Here is a 21,222-nt window from a genome sequence, read left to right on the forward strand (position 1 = left end):
AAAATGAGATCTTGCCATTTGCAAGAACAAGGATGGACCTTGAAGGCATTATGCGAAGTGAAATAAGACAAAGACAAATTCTTTGTGTCAGAGATCAAATGATCTCTCTTATATGTAGAATATTTTAAAAAAATCAAATTCATAGATACAAAGAACAGATAGTGGTGGCAAGAGGCAGTGGGTGGGGGTGGGAAAAATGGGTGATTTGTTGGGTTTTTACTTAGTTTAAATAAATTGAATAAAAATTTTTAAAAAACCGATTTGTCAAATGTATACATGAATAAAATAATTACACGAAAGAACTAGAAAGGATCATGGTCCGGCCCACAGCAGACCTGAGTCCAGTCTGAGCACCACCCCCTGGCCCCCATCTCGCTCCCTGGCCACCTTGGGTAGGTCGCTGTTCCCGCGTCAGCATCATCAGCTGTAAAATGAAGGAGGTAGGACCCATTATTAAGGCTGATCCCACTCTGATGTGCCGTAATCTAGGAACTGATCTCACCTGCTTGCTTGCAGGGTGCAAATAAAGACACGGAGCTCTAATTCGTACTCAAAGCCTTGAAGACCTCAAAGTCTTGTCAAACCAATAGCCTCAGAAGTCGGGGGGGAGGGCGTCAGGGAAGAAGGACTGGGCGCAGCAGAGGGGACAGGGAGGCATTGCACATGCAGGAAGTGGAGGCACAGACGGAAAGCTCCCATGATATGTCCTGAGGTCCAGGGACCAGCTGGCTCTGGGGGAGTCAGGCCAGCCCCCTACCCTCCCATCATGCACTGGAATCACTTGCAGCCTTTTAGAAGGGCTGAAGACAAGCCTCTCTAGAGAGAAATGACGGAGTCCCCTCATCTTTCAGCTGGAGAAATGGAGGATAACAGGGCTGGCCCAGGGCCTCGTGGAAGGTCTCTGACTCTGAATCTGGAGTCTCAGGATTGGCACATCTGTCTTCCCTAGGTCCCAGGTGCCTCGTGCAGGGCTCTGTACCCAGAAGGTGTTCCGTAAACACTCAGCAGGAGACAAATCAGCAGCTGAGGGACATTGAAGGATGCCGTTCAGTGTGCTGAGCGATCCAGCCATTTGGGATGGGATGGGGGGGAGGCTTGGGTCATTTTCCAAAGCTCTGGAGGCCTGGCGTGGCTTCTGGTGAACCCATGGGAGTAAATTGCTTGCCTCTGTGAAATGAATTAGCTCCCCCAGGGCACCAAGTGGTTAGAAAAAGCAGTAGTTCACTAAATGGCCCCTTCCTGCCACAGAAAAACAAATGTGCTTCACATGGGCACGGAAATTACTTATCACAGGAACATTTCTGAAGAGAGAATCATTCCATCAGGGCTGCTGGAATCGTGACAAAAGCCAGCACTGCGACGCCACAGCCGGCCAGCCCCTGAGAGAGGCTGTCCCCTCTTTATTTTCAGTAGAGGAACCTGAAGACAAGCCCAGGTAGAGAGATGACACGTGTGAGAATTCAGGGTGTCTCTCCCCACCCTGGCATTCTCGAGACTGGAAAGCTGAGGCCCAGAGAAGGGAGAGGCCTCCTCCTGCCGTTCAGGGCTGGGGCCGCATGGCCCCTGCCTCTCAGTGCAGGCTCTGCCCTCTGCTGACCTCTCAGAGCCCCGGCGAGCCCTCCCTCCAGGTGACTGGGTTCCTAGGTCACAAGATTAGTGACTGGACCGTCCCCATTCCCCTTTATTGCCTCCTCACATTGCATTGTAGGGGCTTCCCCTGTGACCACAGGGCCCAGGTAAGACCCTGGGAGCAGAAGGAACTCTCCCTGCTCTCCACGGGCGAAGCAAATCTGCTCCTTTTCATTCCTGGGCCACAAGAGTTCATCTTTGATTGAAACGACTCAGAATTTATCAGCTTTGAAAATGAGAATTTGGAACAAAGAACCAGGAACAGAAGGCAGTAGAAAAAGGACTGGTATGTGCCCTGGGTGGGGTCCTGTATCTGAAGTTACTTCATTATGTGTGTGTGAGTGTGTGCCTGTGTGTGCGTGTGTGTGCCTGTGTGTGTGTGTGTGTGCCTGTGTGTGCGTGTGTGTGCCTGTGTGTGCGTGTGTGTGCCTGTGTGTGTGTGCCTGTGTGTGCGCGTGTGTGCCTGTGTGTGTGTGTGTGTGTGTGTGTGTGTTGCTCACAGATGAGGAAGCTCAGACTCAGAGATGTTAAAACATGGCCTGTGTTCGCCATCTAGCAGGTGAGACCCCATGTCAGGAAATCCTAGAACCTCAGGATTGGAGCTCTCCTTAAAGTCCATCTTGTCCAGTTCCTCCCCAGCCACTCAGTGTTTAATTTCTGTTTCCATTTCATCTTCGATTGATTTTTCTCCTATCAGCCACAGTCATGCTTGACTCAAACCTCTTGAGTGACAGACACCACCCAAGCAAGCTGGTTTCTATTTTAAGGCGTTGGCTTTTCCCCCAGCAGAAGCTTCTGCAGACTCAGAGGCCCAGAGGGGCATCTTCAGGGACCCCTCTGGAAAGAGCTTCTATCCGCTCCTTCTCCCCTGAGGTGGGTCACTGTACCCTGGGCTGAGCTGTGCCTTTCGCCATACCCCAGTGGAGGAGCTGACCTGAGAGAGCATGTCACCGAGCGGTCACTGGGCCAGCAGCGCGCAGGCTGAGGGCTGCGTAACACTGATCACCCAGCCGGGGGACCCAGGGCTGACCACCAGGAGGATCCTGTGTCCCGGCACATGGCTCCTGAGCCCTATCCTCTTGCCTTCCAGAGTGCGGCTGAACCTGGGGCCCCCACCCCTGTGTCAGCAGGACCCTGTTTCAATCCTGCCAGCGTCTTCTGAGGGCTTCACAGGGAGGAAGGGGGAGCTGGGAAGGGCAGAGCACAGACAGGGGATCCTGAAAACTGTAATTCTGGCAACTTCACCAACTCGGGTGATGCCTTTTACTTCTTTATCCTTGTCTTGTTTGTGCCACAAGGCTGTGACAGTAACACGTGGCCATAATCACACTTCGCAGAGATCCAATGCTGGCCTGTGCAAAGGGGAAGGGCCGACGAGATGGGCCCTGCCAAGGGTATCTGCATTTTGAAAGGGGATCTGGAGGGTTTGGTAAAGCCCATCTCTTCTAGACGGACGTGTTGGGGATACGGGTGGATGCAATAAACCCTTGGCTGTCTTTTTCTGCCCAGGTTCCACCCCCTTCTTTGGGGACTTGGCCTTCCTGCCCTGTGTGGTCTGGTGAGGCTGCTGATGACAGCGCCCTGTCCTCTGGCCCAAGTCTTAAAAGAGCAGTATGATGTGTCCTTCCCCTGGTCGTTCCTCCCTGGGGAAGTACGAGGGATTTCATACTATTATTAGAAAGTAGACGCTGGTCAGGCATTGCCCATCTCTTCCCACTTCCTCTTGGACGAGCTGTCTGCAGGAAGCTGGGGCTATCCCAGGTCCAGCCCTCGTGGCTGTTTCTATTTCTGGGGTTCTGTATGTGGATGCACACTTATATCGCAATCTCTAATAAACCAATAACACCAATGATATTTTGGTCTCCATGGCCTTACTCCTTTGTCTTATTCTCTGTTGGTTCAGAATTCAGATGTAGAAGATGATTACTTTTTTTTTTTAAGATGTTATCTATTTATTTGACAGAGACGGCCAGCAAGAGAGGGAACACAAGTAGGGGGAGTGGGAGAGGAAGAAGCAGGTTCCTAACAGAGGAGCCTGATGTGGGGCTCGATCCCAGAACGCTGGGATCACGCCCTGAGCCAAAGGCAGACACTTAACGACTGCGTCACCCAGGCACCCCAATGATTACTATTTTTAAAAAAGGTGAGGATGCTTGACATGAGCTAAGCCAATAGGATTCTTTCTTCTGGGATTTTGAGTCTCGAGACACACAGGGACCAAACTTGGTTGGAGCAGGGTTTTCTCTAGGCTGTGCGTGGAGAGAAAAACTTTTGTTTGGATCTTGAAGAATAGACAAGATGGGGGGGGGCTGTGATGGAGAGAAAGCAGTATGAGCACAGACCAAGGAATGTTTAGAGATGAGTCAAGTGTCACTGGCTAAAACATATTGCAAACGTAGGTGGGTAGGAGACGTGATGGGCTAGGGCCAGCTCTTGACGGATATTGAATGCCAAATAAGGAATTTTGATTTTATAATGTGGGAATATGAAGACACTGAACACTGTGAAACAGAGGGCCGACACCTGCAGGGGGTAGACTGAGCAAGACAAGGCGCTTCCAAAGGGACCTGAGTTACAGACCAGCTCAGCCACCTTGCCAGCATGTCCCACGCCCTACAGTCTCACTCTCCTGACTTAATCAAGATTAACAGCCTGGGTGCATTTTTGCACACCTGTCACACACAGACAGATATAAGCAGTCAGAGGGCGCATTCCCACCCTTTTTAGAAGAGCTAACGTGATATCATACGTTACTCTGTTACTTGCTTTTTTCACTTAGATTTGGCAAACATTTCCCAAGTCCCTGCACACATATCTAACTCAGTTTTGTTTTGAAATGGTTGCATTTTAATCTACGCATAGATTTCCTATAATTTATTCAACCAGTTACCTATTGATGGATATTTGTGTTGTTTCAAGCTTCCGCTAATACAAAAGTGAGTGTAATAAACATTCTTAAAATTTACTCTTTTATACTTACTTCAACAAGTTTTGTTTAGAATATATGCTCCAAAGTAGTATTCCTGTGTTAAAGAGCAAGTCTGTTTAAAATTTAAATAAATATTTTCAGGTTATATTCCAAAAATATTGTAGCAATCAATTCCCACCACCACGCATTTGATGGCAAAAATGAAGAGGTTTCATGGTACCAACTGTGGGAGAAAATGTCCATTAACTGGATTGCTTCAACTTTGCTGGTAGAAGTACAAATTAGTACAACCATTTGGGCAAGTAGTTTAGCATTGTCTCATTGAGTTGCACGTTCATATAACCCATGATTCAACAGCTCCTATATATATATACACATAAGGAAAACGCTTTCACCTCTATACCGGGAAACGCACACAACAATGCTCCAGCGGCATCGTTCATATAAGCAAAAATGGTGCATTATCCCAAAACAACAAACGCCCGTTGGCAGAGTATTGGATATCTAAATTGTGATATTGCCACACAATGGCAGTAAAAATGGATGAACTATAGTCATATTTATTATATTATTACTCGCTATAATATGGTATATACATAGCACATACTATATATACGTGCGTAAAATGTTGAGTGAAAAATTAAGACCCAGGAAAATATTGTTTACTACTTTTAGAAACAATTGTACATATAATAAAACCTAAAAAAACAAGTCAAGGTAATAATAGATGAGAGTTTGCCTTAGGTGGGGGGAGGAAGGGGGATCAGATGGAGAAGGAACATATAGGCAGATACACTGTCGACGCTCTGGGCCTCTGAAGTGGTTCATCAGTGTTGATTATATCATAAAGAGATGATAATTAATTAATGAGCTCACCAGCTAATGAGAAGTGGGCCATCCGGAGAGTGTGTCAGGAACCAAAGCTATAATAGGAAAAAGAAGACAGAGAAAAATGAAAGAAATACCAAGGAATGAGAGATGAGACGTCAGCCCCGAGGGACCAGGTTTCCGGGATGACGTCGGGACTCGGCCTCCCGGGTTTGGCTCAGGCCATGTGAGGAGCACGGCATGTGCGGCAGAGTCCCTGAAGAAACCCAAGTTGCTTGGTCATAACGCACACCATGGATGGCAGTCATGGCGGCTCTTTGTGTACTGATGTCATCAGGGTGTATGATCCTGAAGGTCTGAGCATGCCTGGTTTCTTGTTACCTCCTGCGTTTCATCCTCTGGGAGAATATATTGTCTGGAAATGTTTCTCTTGCCTTGGAGTGATGTGCCCCTTGGTTGAGGTGAATTAACACCAAGCAGCCACACACTTTGGTTTGGGATTTCGCATGAGGCTGCCCAGAGCAGGTGGCTGTCTTGCCATGTAAAAGATACACTCCCCTCCACATCACCTCTCTGCTTTCCTAGCCAGCTGGAAACACCTGCAAGCCCAGGAAGGGCAGGGATGGAAGGGCAGAGTGGATTGGAATGGACAAGTCTGCCATCAGGATGAATTATCAGGGACCTCTCCCAGTTGGAGCCAGGTTGGCTTTACTACAGGGTTATCTGATCCCTCCTGAAGGGTTCCTGCACTGAAACGATCACCCTCCCTCCTGATCTGGCTTGGTTGCCCTCCCTCTTCGATTAGAAGGGACTGAGTTGCTTCTTGTGGTCAGGTCCTGGTTAGGTGGGTCAGGGTGGGAGCATAGACTTTCCATTCACTTCTGTATCCTTGGAGCAGCCGGAATTGTATGATGACAGATGAAATACTCGCTCTCTCCAGCAGGATGAGAAGACAGCAAGCTGTTATTGTTATTATTTTTGATTTACGAAAAAGAATAAGTCATAAAGCCCCAGGGCCACTTAGCTAATGGACACATAATTGACCAGGCGCTCTCTAATGCATCGTGTTACGAGCATTACAGCCAGCTCTCTGCTCCCCTCCAAGCCTTGGTCTGGCTGAACATTTGGGGCCAAAACCAACACAGTCCGAGCTGATCCCAAACAGTCCAGGATTTTTGTACCAAGCATTGACCCACCTTCAGGCCTGCGTGGTGCTGCCTGGGCCCGCAGAAATTTTTACACCAGTGAATCTGAATTCATTAACCATAGAAAGGAAATTAGCTACTCAGGAAGACAGGACTCCGTTGACAGTCATTTCCCTGACCTGTGGTCATTGCAGGGATTGCAAATAAAGGGACCTATCCATCCCGACCTTACTCTGCTTCCTTCCAATAAATAAGACCCAGCTACATGGGCTTACTTGGTCTGCAAAGAATCTTTGCACTTTGCCAATAGACTCTATCCTCAGTGGCCAGATTCTTTTTCCCAACTTTCTGTCTTGAAATTCTGCTCCTTCTTCAAGCCCCAAGTCAAATACTGCTTCTCTGTAGAACTTTCCTTGTTTCTCCTGGTGGGAATGAAATCCTTCTCCTTCTGTGCTTGCCCCTCTTGTGACATCCAAACTGTATACCCTGTGCCCAGGCTGAGCACAACACCGCCTCTCCCGTTTGCTTCTAAATCCCTTGAGGGCAAGGAATGAAGCTGCGAGAGTAAGACACAAAGTGTTAACAGAGGGAGAACACGGCAGGGGCTAAAGGAAGGCTGGTGCCCTCTTTCTCGGAGCAGGGCTTTGAACAAAGCAGGCCTTCAGGTTTTAGTAGAATATGCATGGACCCGAGAAAAGGACAAAATGATGAGCTAGCCAAAGCAGGCAGAAACAGAATAACGGTTTTGCGAGACTTCGGAATTGCTTTGAGCAGGGACAGATAGGGATTTGTTAACGATTTGGAGGGGGCTGTTCCAGATTTGGTTGCACTGAGTACAGGAAACAAGTCAGGTTGTGTAATTTGCATTTGTTGGTTTTGAATATTCGAGATGGATTCCACCTGTTGTCCTCATCTAGCCTCTGGGGTATCCGAGCTGCATGCACCATCACGTCAGGAGGATGAGAGAAGGTGGCTGGGTCTTTATTTACCATGTACCCCACACATGTGGGTTTCCTGCTTGGTTTAAAATGAGCGAGGGAGTCAGCACTTAGACTTGAAATATTTTGTTACACAGAATTTTAATGATCATATTTGTGATAATGAGATTTGGCCTCCAATCTAGCAGAGCAATCAGAATATTTTACTGCAAAGGACAATCTGCTACAATTGGTTTTGTTTAGTTCTTCAAATAGTCTCCATCTTATTGTTTATCTTCAGATAGAACAAAGTAGGGGGAAAGGATCAGGGACCGCCTGGGGCAGCATTCACAACACTTGCTGCCCCCACCACAGCACCCCCGTCAGCACCACCTATTCGTTGCCACTATCTCTAAGCTGTACAAGAACCCTGCAAAATAAGTAATATTTCCTCCTTTTTAGATAAGAAAAAGCACTGAGGCCCAAAAAGAATACGTGATTTTAGCTCAAAGCTGAAGCCGGGATTCAGAATCAGATCCAACAGCTTCTGAGGCTCGTCTTGTCCCTGCTCACCTGCCACCCCAGACCTCTCCTTCCATGAAGCCAGGATTACTTCTGTGGGGGAGCATGTGGCAGCGGTCAGGGTCACGAAGCCCAAGAGAGGCACCACTTGCATTATGTGTATCCAGAGATCTTGCCAGTGAGCTTCTGGAGGGCTGGAGCGCCTCGTATTTGAAGGACCCTTCTGATCATTGGGTATCATGAAAATATTTTACTCTCCCCACTCCGCCCCCCCCCAAATTTGGGCCATTCAAAGCAAATGAGGACAATGTATGGCGTCCCCTATAGCTTGAGCCCTGGTTTCTTTTTACAGCCTCTGCAATTGCTCTGAGATGGGGTAGAAGTTCACCGACTGTGAACACAAAGCTGTTTACCTTGAACAAGTTGCTAGTGTCTCTGAGCTTCAGTTTCCTTAAAACGAGGCTAGCAACATCCCGTGCTCAGAAGGTTACAATGCTGCACCGGTCTGTTGAAGATTAGTGCCTACGACACTACGGGGAACACACCGAGCATTCCGTAAATGAGTTTCTGAATTAGTTGAGTAGACGAGCGTAATGCTACCCTCTCAGAGGGTTGGTGTGAATTCTGAGTGGTAGGAAGACCAGAGGGCTACGTTAAGGGAATGCAGTGGATGCATACGTGGGATTATTACAGGTGATTTTACAGACACGGATCCCAAGTCCTGGAGCAAGGAAGTGATGGTCCAGGATTTCGTTTGTTTAGTGAGAGAGTAGATGTGTTGTCCCTCCTCTGTCCTGTGCAGCCCGCGCCTCAGTGCCCTGCCCAGGGTAGCAAATGATGGACAGTGGGGAGGTGGGAAGGCTGGCCTGAGTCAGCACCTCCAATGACATAGGCGGTGAGCAAAGGCAGACCCGCCCTCAGGAGGGGAAGTCTCCAACATCTCACTTGAGCAGAAGACTCCCAAGCAGTTTCCTTGCTTTAAAGGAGTCAAAAGGCAGAAGGCTCTAGCCCATTTAAATAACCCCATTCTTGTGTCAGGAGAGACACAGAAGCGGTTAGAACTCAGCTCTCATTTGTCGGCATCTCCAGCGCTCAGTGGGAGTGGGTGATGGATGGGTGTAATATGCTTCGGTGGCGCGGGGCCGGCCCTCTATCACATTAGCTCCCACGCCCTGAAGCATGATGCATTGATTCAATTCCCTTCACTTGGTGGATGGGCCCGCTCTGACATGAGGCCAGGGAGGGGATTCTGAGGAAGGACGTGGGGGCGGAGGGGCTGGACGGCTGCCACCCCTGCTCACACGGTTCACCTGGCGCTGGAGGACCACAAGGCAGGTGGACTTTTCCGGAAAAATAGACCAGCCCTTCACCTGCTCGGACCCATTGGTTCCATTTAAGACATGACGGGTAAGGCAGGCGGGGGATAAGTAACAACACAGATTTCTGGAACCTACTCGTTTTTGTCTAAAACCTGTTTGCTTTCCTGCTTCTGGCTTGTTTGGCCTTGGAGTTTTGAAGTCATTAAAATCTGTTTATTTATTGTTTTCAAAATCTGGCTCACTCAGACAAAGGGAGCCTGGATTACTGGAGAGAACATTTGATTAGGAGCTCTGAGACCACACTAGCTCTGTGATCTTGGGCAATTTCACTCTTTCCACAAACATTTAGGGCCCTCGTTGTGTGCAGGGGATCCTACCAGATGCCATGAAAGATGCCAAGCTGTACAGAAAGCCTCTGCCCCAGAGTGCCTACAGCCTATCCGTGTCTCATTTTCCTGATCTGAAAGCTGACAAACACGGGATACGCCCCACTCCCTCCATCGGGCTGGCATATTAGAATCCAGCGTGAGAGGCGGAGCTCGGTGCTGGGTCCCCAGAAGCACTCGGCGCGCCTGGCAATGACACTGACGGTGACTTCACTCTTCTCCTGTCCTCATGGATGCCGTGTCTCGTTAACCAACGTGTCATCAAGGTGCAACTGTCAGCTTTCCATTTTTATGTAACAACAGACATTAATTATAACCCTTTCTGCTGATCCAAGGATATGAAGTTTAAGAACCAAAGAGATAAAACTCAAGCTTTAAGCAGGTCTGAGGAAGCCGACAGTGAGGGCAGGAGCAAGAGAGGCCTGCCTGCCAGGTGACTCTGCTCCCAGGCCATTAAAAATATATAGTGCCCCCAAAATGAAGAAGAAACGTAGTCTTAAATTATCCTAGGGGGAAAAATGTAGGTCACAGAAAGACCTCTGAGAATAATCTCTACCTGTCAACCTCGTTTCATCATCCGGAAAGGAAAGGAGGGGACCATGGAGGCCACTCAGCGAGCGCCATGGGTGGACAGCAGCTCTGTGCGCTCCCCCGGGTCTCAACAGTGCAGAAGGGCAGATGTGCAGGCCCCGAGCCCAGGATCAAGGCACAGAAGGGCTCTGGGGCACAGCCAGGAAGCTGGGCCCAAGCATGGCGATCAGGTTGAAAACCGCTCACAGAAATGGTTGCTCAGCGGCATCGATTGCCTACTATGTGTGAGTGAGAATCTCAGCAGGATCCTCTGATGAAGAAGGGGAGCTCCCTGCACTCGGAGGCCACGGCTTGGTTGGCAGCAGATGAAAGGACAAAGCCCGGGAGATGCTGCGTCCCATATAAATCCCTGTTACCCTTTCCTGAGCTGAGTCCCCTGGGGTTCCCCTGGTCAACCCCTCCTGCCTAAACACCACGGGTCAGTTCAGGAGGCTGAGGGCCACCAAGGAGCATCAATCTGTCCTCAAATAATGGACAGCCTAGGTGGGAGGGAAGGCTTGGGGCTGCCAGAAGGAGGGGGCTGTGTTTGCTGGTATCTGAACACAGCTCTGCCTCTTCAGCTTCACAGACGGGGTGCTGAAGGCCCCTGAACAGCAAGCAGAGGGTGGAGACTGTGAGTAATAGGCTGTTGTAACTTTGGAGAGGGCCAGAGCTAAGCCGGGCAGGGTCCCTATCCATCATGAACCATTGCTTAGCTTATGGTCAGAGCTGCAAGAACAATGGCTTCAGAAACTTATATCCCCTTCTTTCCAAGTTTCTTCATCCACCCAAGGTGATGATGGATCCTCCGACGCAGCCTGTGGCCCCTAGGACCATGGGGACTCTAAAGATGGTGTCCATGAGAAAATGGAGTAGCTGATTGCACCCAGGGGAGAGGGTAGGCGCGAGGGTCTAGCTGTGCACGGTCCTTCATGCCTAGAGCAGGGGGAGGCATGGTAGTATCATGACAGAACGTCAGCAAAATCTATCATCCAAACTGGTAATACTTACTCCAGGACAACTGGCTTCAATTGAGGCTATTTGGGGCTGTCATGGTGCTATGGTATGCCACCCAAATTTCTCCAATCTGGACCAGGACACACTCATTTCCTTACTGCTGATGACTCCAACTTGCCTTCAGCTGAGAAAAGTTTATGCCATCTCCTCAGGGGCACAAAGGCCTGGCGCCTTTGCCTTGATTTGGGACAGACCTGAAAGGCCACTCCAGCCAGCCCCAGAGCTTCCCGTGGGGTTGGCTGAGGCCTTTGCTGTCACTGTGTTTCCCTTCCATTTTGTCCTCTGCCCAACCTGCTTCCCTCATCCCTCACAGTGTTTTTGCTGAGAGAACCCAGCAAACCTGCCCACAACTCTCCAACTTGGAGTGTTTCCTGAGGAGCCCACCTAAGACAGCGGTGCCGCAAAGTGTCCGAGGACGCTGACTCCAAGTGAGAATGTGGACCTGGCCAGTGGAGGGTGGGCAACCCCTGGCATGCTGTGAAATTTCCACTCTAAGTTTTGCTGGTGGTTAAATGGAATGGAGGGCTGGTGGGAGGGCAGTGCGAGTGGATGCAGTGTCTTGGGTGTTCAAGGGGCTGGGGAAGGATCATTATAAGGACTAGGGAATCAGGTGGCTGTCCCAAAGGGCCATGAATGTGTTGGAAAAAGACGGCAAAGGCTGAGGATGACTAATTACCATTTTAGTGATGATTAGGCCAAGTATGAGAGTTAGCATATAAAGAATTTTCATCTCCCGCATCTGGAGGGCAAAGCTCTGGATCAGGCTCAGGGCTTAGCCTTGAGGATAGCTGAGCTCCAGAGAAGGTGGAATTCTTGACTTCAGCAAGTCTGCAATGCCACTGGTGTCACGCTTGGAAAAGAACAAGGACCTGAAACTTGGCATAGGGACATCTGAGCCAACACACTTGAGAATCATGAAATCCCTTGAATCTTTTGGGCCTGCAGAATGGCTAGTATGTTGTATGCCATATCTTAGAAGCCTAGAAAAAAAGTCAAATGGAAATTCCAAAACTGCAGGGCACACAGGGGAGGAAGGGATCCAAGGGCTCAGGCATGCTAGAGAAGCATACACTATATAAAGCCAGAAATCCCACCAGCCAGCTATGTTCCTTGAGAGGGTCTGGAAGCCCCTCCATCTGCTAAAGCGATAGGAATGGTGATGGGGTACCAGGAGATGCTGGTACAGAATGGGGCTCCCTGGTAGCAATGGGAACAATAGAGTCTTGGCAGAATAGAGACCCAGCTGACAGCACTTAAGACCATCAGCAGCAGGGGGTGGGGGGTGAGGAGTGGGAATTATCTTAAGGAACAGGAAGGATGGGGTGTCTGGGTGGCTCAGTTGGTTGTGTCTGACATTATGATCTCAGGGTCTTGGGATTGAGTCCCACATCAGTCTCCCTTTTCAGCAGGGAGTCTGCTTGTCCCTCTGCCTCTGCCCCTCCCCCTGCTCATACTATTTCTCTCTCTCTCTCTCTAATAAATAAATAAAATCTTTTTTAAGAAAAAGGAACAGCAAGGATGGGTTGGCAGTCAAGAGGCTTAACTACAGAGCTATGGTGATACAGCTAATGGAATACAGCTGTTTTAGGCGCAGGATAGGGTGGCAAACACGGTATCACTCAATCTACACAACAACAACAAGAACAAAATCGGAAATGAATGATCAGGAGGGTGAGGGCAGCTGCCCCAATAAAAAAGTCATGATTCCAGCTTGGAGCCACATTGGACAGAGTATGGAAAAAGTATTTATGATTGCAGGTCAGAATGCTAATGTGATCCACCTCGAAAATATAAAAAGAAAAGGGCAGCTGACATGGGATGACAGATGGAAGGGATGGAGAGAAGAGGGAAGTTTTAATATCCTTATCTGCCACAGTGAGAAGAGAGGAGATAGTCCCCATAGTGATAGAACAAGAAACAGAAGTTCAAATATATTAGTTCGATTTACTAGTAGAGTACTAAATCTAGTGCTACAGACACATTGGGAGGGGGCCGTGGGGTGGTACGAGGGGTAAGTGACCTAAATCTCCATCTGCCAAGGCAACACACAATGTCTAAAGTTAATGATTGAAGAATTAATCACATCAGCTTTGAGTTAGAGGCATGGAGGTAACCACTAGGAAATTAACCGAAAACAGTGTCTCCCCTCCCTCAACCAAATGGGTATGAATGGTTGTCTTTGGGTTGTGGTAGTGGGGTGGAAAGAGATGGAGCAGAGACTTGGCCTACTACTTTTCTTTCATAAGCTCATGTATACTCTTATTTTTAATCAAGTGCATGTATCATCTCAGTGCATTTTAAAATAACAGTACAAAAAGAGATGAAACAGAAACCCTTATATTGTCAAGCCATGGATGCTCAGTCCTGGAACAAAAAATTGAATGATCATATGGAATTTGTCATTTGTTAAATTATTGTCTTCTATAAGGGGGAATTAACTAAAAAGGGCTGGAGAAAGAACGATGAAGTGCTTGGCTTCAAATTCAGGAAGCAAGATGGGGGGGGGGGAGGGCGGTTAGAATTCCGCTGGGCTGGAATTGGCCCTGGAGTGGAGGGCCTAGCCCACGGTGGGTTCAAGGTGAACACCTTGGCATCCAGAGAGGATACAGTTTCTGCAAAAGGAGACAGGAGCTGCTCAAGTTTTAGGATGGTCTTGCCTCAGTCTTCGGGAGACACTTTAGTGACGAATCAAGAGGCATAAACTGAAGTCAGGTGGCCCTGGCTGTATGGGGATCCTTCTTCCTTCTGCCCCTTACAGGTTGTGTGACACCCACCCCCCACAGACAGTTACTTAGCTTCAATGAGCCTCAGTTTCCCCATCTGTGGAATAAGGCTGATGAAACCTCTCCCAGAGTAGCCTAGGGAGAACGAATACACACTGGGTAGCTTGCAGCCTGCCCTGTGGGTGGAGCCAGAGAGCGCGAGGAGGGCGGAGTCTGTCATCGCCCAGCCTCGGGAGGGCCCATGGGCTGCTTTCCAGGCCTGTGGGACCCAGAACACAACCAAAGCTATGAGGAAGGGAGGCCCTGACTGGCTGGGAGAGGGCAGGGGGACTGAATCTGGTTGACCAAAGAAAGAGGCCATCTGACAGTGTCTCTGTACCCGGGAAGCGTTCTGTCAGCTACCTGGCCTGACGCCTCACAATTTCGTAAAAATCAAAGGGCACTGAATCAAAGGGAATCATAGAGAATGGCTTCTTTGTGTTAATTTCATTTCCTAGGACAGCTCGGCTTGACTCTCCATCTGTTTTCAGTGTGACCCTGACTTCTACCTAATTTCTCGGTTGGATGCTAGAGGCAGAGAGAGGTTAAGTGGTGATTTGCCCGTCAGCCCTTGATAAGGTTATTTTTATTGGGGTGAAGTCTCGGTGGCTGAGTCAGGGCCTCCTCCACAGTAATCCTTTAGCAAGGGTCAGGGGAAACTGTGAGGTGTAGAGACAGACAGACCTGATAGCGCGTTCCCCCTTGGAACAGAAAGTCCTGCGGCTTAGGCTAAGTCTCAGTTTCTCCATCTGTCAAATGGGTTAAGTGCCACCTAAACTACCAGACCACTGAGAGGCACAGAGCAAATGTGTATGGGTTCTCAGCAATGCCTGACATGCCACAGGGACTCACTATGTGGTGCTATTATTGTGTTGTCACTGTACGGAATCTTATGGTTGCAAACTCCTTCAAAATCCTACCTTGGTGGTTTCTTTATAGACTTGATTTCATGGACCAGTTAGATTTCAAAAAACACGGGACCAACATAGGGTCGACAACTTTCATTTTGCTGAGGAAGTTCATTAAAAACAAAGTGCCGGGGGCGCCTGGGTGGCACAGCGGTTAAGTGTCTGCCTTTGGCTCAGGACGTGATCCTGGCGTTCTGGGATCGAGCCCCACATCAGGCTCCTCCGCTATGAGTCTGCTTCTTCCTCTCCCACTCCCCCTGCTTGTGTTCCCTCTCTCGCTGGCTGTCTCTATCTCTGTCAAATAAATAAATAAAATCTTTAAAAAAAAATAAAAAAATAAAAACAAAGTGCCATCCATTAGCAACATACTTTCATAAAAGAAAGGATATTTTCACGCACAGAGACTAGAAATGCCATAACATCAGAACGAAGGACAATCTTTTAAAATCGGGAACAATTCAATTCGTAAAACATTCACTATGCTAGTTTTCTCATTTCTCCAGACTGGTACAACCTTGGCCATGAACCGACAGCTCTCTGCAGATCTGCACGGGGCAAACACTGCCTCTGTTCCTTCCACTCTCAAAACAACAAATAAAAGAAGACGTGGAAAGGATTGTGTCATTATTTCCATTTTACAGGTGAGCAAACTAAGTCAAGGGAAAGGAGCTAACTTCTGGTGTTCCTTAGAGCTCAAAGTACCAGCTCTATTATTACTGTCATTTTCCTCATCATCTGAACCCATAACGGAGTATTTGCTAAGCACCAGCCACCCTGCTAAGTACGTTATAAGCGATGTCTCCTCTTATCCTCCCAGAAGCCCCGTGACTGAGGGTACTATGATCCCCATTTTGATAACATGTAAAGTGTAGGTTAAAAAGTTGTCCAATGTCACACATTTAGTAAGTGGCAGAGCCAGGATTCAAACCCAAGTGGAGGCTACTCCAGAGCAGCTCCGTGTGGCAGATGCTACCTTCCCGAAGTCACCAGCTGCAAAGAAGGAAAACTGGCTCCAATCCTAAACCTTCTGACTCCTGGCCCACTGACCTTCCCCAACATGAAAGATTGGAGGAACGCCCTGCAGAAAGCAGGGGCCTCGGCCTCTTCCTGCTGCTCCCACTTGTCCAGACCCGCCATCCCGTGGCTCCAATGCCTTTGATGGTGGGAACCCAGGACTGGGAGTCAGAAGCCGAGGGAAGAAACCAGAGTCACTGCCCCTCCCATCACCTGCCAGATTTTCATCAACAATGAACAAAGGTTCTGTGCCTCTCCTGCCTGTGAAGCATTCAGCTGGACAAGGCAAAAAAGCTCTTACCATACCACTCTTAATGGATTAAGACTCTAGCAAATTCTGGGGGAGGTGAAGTTCTCCAGCACTACTCAATAGAATGTGCTTTGTGACCCAGCTTAGAAGTCAAATCTACATCCACATTGTCCGTCCGGATGGGCCATGCCCACGGATAAAGAACGAAGCAAGGAGTGAGTCGTTTGTAATCTCCCAGTGAGCTGTTAGTCAGATGCAGGCTCTCCCCGGGAGCCGGGCAGGGCAGTCTCTGCCCTTCAGCCCACACTTCGGATGAGCCCAGTGCGGGCCTTCCTACAGCCACAGGGTGAGGAGGCCACGGGCTGAGCAGCTGTGCCCTTCAGGAGCCCCCGCACACCCCGCCCCTCTGGACCACGCTCTGGGGACGTGGGATCGCAGAATTCCCTGCTCCAACAGCTGTAGCCACCTCCAGGCCAGGGCCTGAACTGGCCTCTCACCCAACCTGCAGAGGTCAGGCTATGGCCGAGGCATGAAAAGAGGACACTGTGTGATAGTACGTCTGCGGACTGAATACACGCGTTCCTTACCCCGCCTCACACAGTCAGGGGCTCGCACCTGTCCTGCACCCAGCCCTTCCGCACCAGTGCCCGCAGGAGAATGGGAATTTATTCTCTAAGGAAATTGAACAGAATGGACTTTGACCTTCGGGTCCCTAGGCTCAGTGGAGGGGGGTGGGGGGTGACACATGGGCTGAAAACAGGATTTGGGGAAATTCGTCCACAGACCAGCGAGGTCCCACCCCTTCCCCACCCTGCGGCAGAACACCTGCAGCCCGGCAGGTGCCCTCCAGAAAGGAGCCAGACCCTTCCTCGCTGGAGAGACTGCCTGATGCCAAGAACAGAGCTGGAGAGGCGGGCATGTGGGGGTCCTTCCGTGAAGTGGCCGGCTGGTCCTCTGCTCTTCCTGCTACAGCGACATTCCCCAGGCAAGGAGCTGATGTGCTCCTTGCTTGCCTGCGGATGCCCTCTGTTCTTTCTCCTGTTTCCCGCCACACTCACAATCACATACCTCTGTGTTGTGAGCTTGCTACCCTCCTCGGCAAGAGGACAATTGCATGCTTTGTCCTTTGTCCTCTCACTCCCTCTCTTCCACCTGATGACCTCGTCTCATCTGTCTTTAATAGAAGCCACCAGAGAGAAACACCCTCTTCTCCACCCCACTCCCCAAAGAGAGAGCCACACCTGCCCGTGCACCGGCTTCTTCCCTCCATTCTGGGGAATGAGGCACCCCTCCTCCTGCCTGAGGCCCTCCCCACCACCACCACTGTGGGCCTTGGCTCCTGCAACGTCTCCCTGTCTGCTTGGCCATCCCCGCCAACGGGCAGTCTTCCGTCTTTAAATGCTGTTTGCTTCCCTCCCATCCCTACCAGCTGTTTGCCCGAGCTCTGTCCCTCCTCACAGCAAGACACTGAGGACAGTGGCAACGCTCACCAGCCCCTTCTCTCACCTCCCACTCAATCCTTTTAACTTACTAGTTAAAATCTCTTTCAGGTTATTTCTCATTTGTGGTCCCTGATGCTCTACATTTGAGGTGCATTTAGCTACACAGTTGCTCTGTTCTGGTTAGTTCCAGCAGAGGGTGGTTGTCTGGGGGTGGCCCACGGGCCTTGGGTCATGCAGGCATCTGTACAGAGTGGCTCTGCACGTGCCTCTGCTGGAGCTGCTGGGTTTCACTGGTTCTGCACTGAGTTTGGTATGAATTTCTTGGGCTGGGGTTTCCACCTGTCATGGACGCGTGTGTGGCACGAGCCTGGATTTCCCATCTCTTCCCCCTGTCTTTTCCCCCCGGGCAGGTGCTCAGCCTCCTCGCTGTTAACCCAGGACCCTGGGTGCAGGGTCTGCAGTTGCTTCAGCGACAGACAGCTCCTTGTTCGCCTTGCTCTTCCTTCATACCAGTAAACAGAGTCACGGAGGGACAGCTGTTCCTTTACGATTTGACAGTAGGAGGAATTAACACTCAGAGCACGGGACCCTGTGCCGAAAACTTTGGAACTTGACTGATCAAGTTTTCTGGGGACTATCAGTGCAAGAGTGGAAAGAATATAATCGAATCTATCAGTTGTCACGCTACATATATTCCAAAAATTAAGCTATTTTTATGATTGGAAAAAGAAATCATTATTTAATTTCTGATGATTCCGTCTTCCTCCCTTCCTTTTTTCCAGTTTTCCTTCCCTCCACTCTTCCTCTCTCCCTCCCTCCCTCCCTCCCTCCCTCCCTCCTTTCCTTCTTTCCTTCCTTCCTTCCCTCCTACCTTCAGTTTTTCCTCTTTTCTCCTCTTCTCTTCTTTTGCTCTTTCTTCTGCCTTTCCTTTTCCTCGGGCTTAGTGGTGTGAAGTGAGCTCTACCTTGATTGACATTATTTTTCTCTGGTAAACCCTCTGCCTTTCTAAAAGTGTGAGGGCATATTTCTAACTTCAGCTGATCATTTCCTTAAGCATTTGCCTTTTTCCTACATTTCCTTCCTCCTTCCCTCCCTCCTTTAATTTTTCAACGCAGAATAACCCCAAAACAAATGAAACACAAGCCAAATAATCCATTAATTAGTTTATTTGGGAATGGTAAAAAAGCACCGATAATGCCCAGCGGCCCTCTTGCTCTCTTCCCTCCCCCATTATCGGGGTGGGCTGAGGTGGGCCTTGTTCCCCTTTGGTTTCCATCAACGTACACACTTGGGCTGCATTCTACGGACCTTAGGAGATGCAAATGCCCTGAGTTTTCTTAAGGGTGAATTTCCCATAACTTAATCAGCTTGGGGATGAAACATTCTTGATCCCTCAGCTTCTGTGTTTTAGGCTGCGCTTAGCTGTACTCTTCCATTTGGGGATCAAAGCACATCACATTGCTGGGGGACCCCCGACACCCCTTCCTTGCATGTTGCTTGAAAAAGGCTTCATTTCCCCGTGAGCATCCCCTCTCCCCCATCTCATTTTATTTCTCTTCAGGAAAGAGTCCCTACCTCCTTCTTCATCCGTGTGTCATGACTTCTTCCGTGGGGTTGAAGTACAAGGAGTCCTCGTGAAAAGAGGGAAGGGCCAGAAACTTCGTGACTCTTTGAAAGTCTTTCTTCAGAGGCTTCGAGAAGGCAGGGCCTTCCCCGGGGAGGTGGGCTGTGGAAGCTGAGGTGGGATTTCCCACCTGTAGGTGTGAGGCCCCCAAGCACACGGTCCCTGCTGTGTGGGAAGCGGGTACCGCCACTCCCCAGTCACACGCAGCCTACTACTGCCTTTGCCTTTTGAAACCAAAGCTTACAGGCCGGGCCTGTCTGCCCAGCTAGCCCACCTGGGTTTATCCCCAGAAGCACTGACTGACATCAGAGGTGACGCGACCTCAGCGTCCGGCAGTGACTCAGCAGCTGGACCTCTCTCCTGCCATCTCCTGCCGGTCTCATCTGCATTGCTTCTAGATTCCTGACCCAACACGGAAGGTCCAAGACCACCCAGAATAGTTGCTTGTCCCCGCACCCCGCCCCCACCCAGGTCTCATGAAATGTGTTGGAATTTGCCACCTGCCTGGCTCCATCTCCTCCGGAAAGTATTTTTAGGAAGAGGTGGGAGGATGGATTACAAAATCAAAGGGGCAATTATCAGGTATGACAACTCCCTCATCTAATCTATGTGGTCCTTGATGAGAGAGAAGAATGTAGAAAACCAAAAACTCTGTGGGTGGGGACTGGGGATGAAATCATGGGTTGCTAAACACCGTTTTAAGGAATGTATTTAAAAAAACTTGGTTTACAAACAGATTAAATTGGGGGGGTAATTACTTACATTCCCCTCTTACTTAAGAATGTCTTCAGCAATCAGCATGGCCTACTGGCCAGGAGCCTGGGCCCGGCTTCCACTCACCGGCCAGTTACACAGCCTCTGTAAGCCCTCCGTTCCTTATTAAGCTATTAATACCTTTCTCATACGGTCAAAGCCAAGGCCTTGGGCTGTAACTCAGCACCGGTGAGGTCCCCGGTCCCTTTTAGTGAGCTAAGGTCATAGGCCAGACAGGGACAGGCTCTGCTCACCGGAGGAGGACAGCCTAGACTTCAGAGTCGGGGCAGTCCTGGGTGAGCCCTGTTCGGGCGACACAAAAGACACCCACAGAGGAGACAGGAGGCTAGACCGAGCTTCAGCTCGCAACCTGCAGTAATGAGTACAAAGACCTAATTAACAGCAATCCCTATGGGATATGCCTGACAGATGATCGCATGGCCTCTGCTTGGATCTCTCCAGCATGGGGAACTCACCACTTTCAAAGATAGCCTTTCAGCCACTTGAAACCTGCTACCGTCTCTCCCTCTGGGCTCTCGAGGAGGAAGCTTGCCCCTCTTGCACACATAGACCGTCCCTTCAGATACTTGAAGGCGGTAGCCCTGCCTCCCCTTAGAGTTCTCTGTTCCAGGATCCCTCTTCCTTCAGCTGCTCTCATGAAGTGTGAATGAAATAGGAGCTGGGTGTTCCTGCATCTGGTATGCGGCTGAAGACACTGCCATTAGTAATGAGCGCCTCACCTTGAGTGATTCTTCACCGAAGAATGGACCCGTGATGTTCCTGCCTGCAGGACCCATGTCCCCAGTCAGGTCTGCAGCTGTATTTAGCAAGGATGAGGAAGGCTTGTGTTCTGACAAATTATCCCCAGCACAGGCCAGATTGGAAGTGAAATAGGAACTCGAAAGATCTTGTGTTTCTACCCCTTCCTTCCTTCCTTCGGTTCTTCCGCCTTCCCACGCTGGTCACTCTGAACTCCCCCAGCTGCCTTTGGAGGTCCAGTCAGGTTCTCTGTTCTGGCTTCCTTGTATAAATAAGGCGGGGGCTTCCACCTGTGTTCCTGTCCTCTGGACGGCTGTCACTGCCACTTTATCCCTGGGATTCTGTTCCTCCTCCAGCCTGACTCCTGCCCCCACTGGCTTTTACCCACTTGTCTCCAGGCAAACACACAGGCTCTGAGGCCTAAAGGGCATAACTGCTCACCCTTCAG

This window comes from Ursus maritimus, unplaced genomic scaffold, assembly GCF_017311325.1.
Source record: "Ursus maritimus isolate PB19 unplaced genomic scaffold, ASM1731132v1 scaffold_4, whole genome shotgun sequence".
Taxonomy (NCBI): domain Eukaryota; kingdom Metazoa; phylum Chordata; class Mammalia; order Carnivora; family Ursidae; genus Ursus; species Ursus maritimus.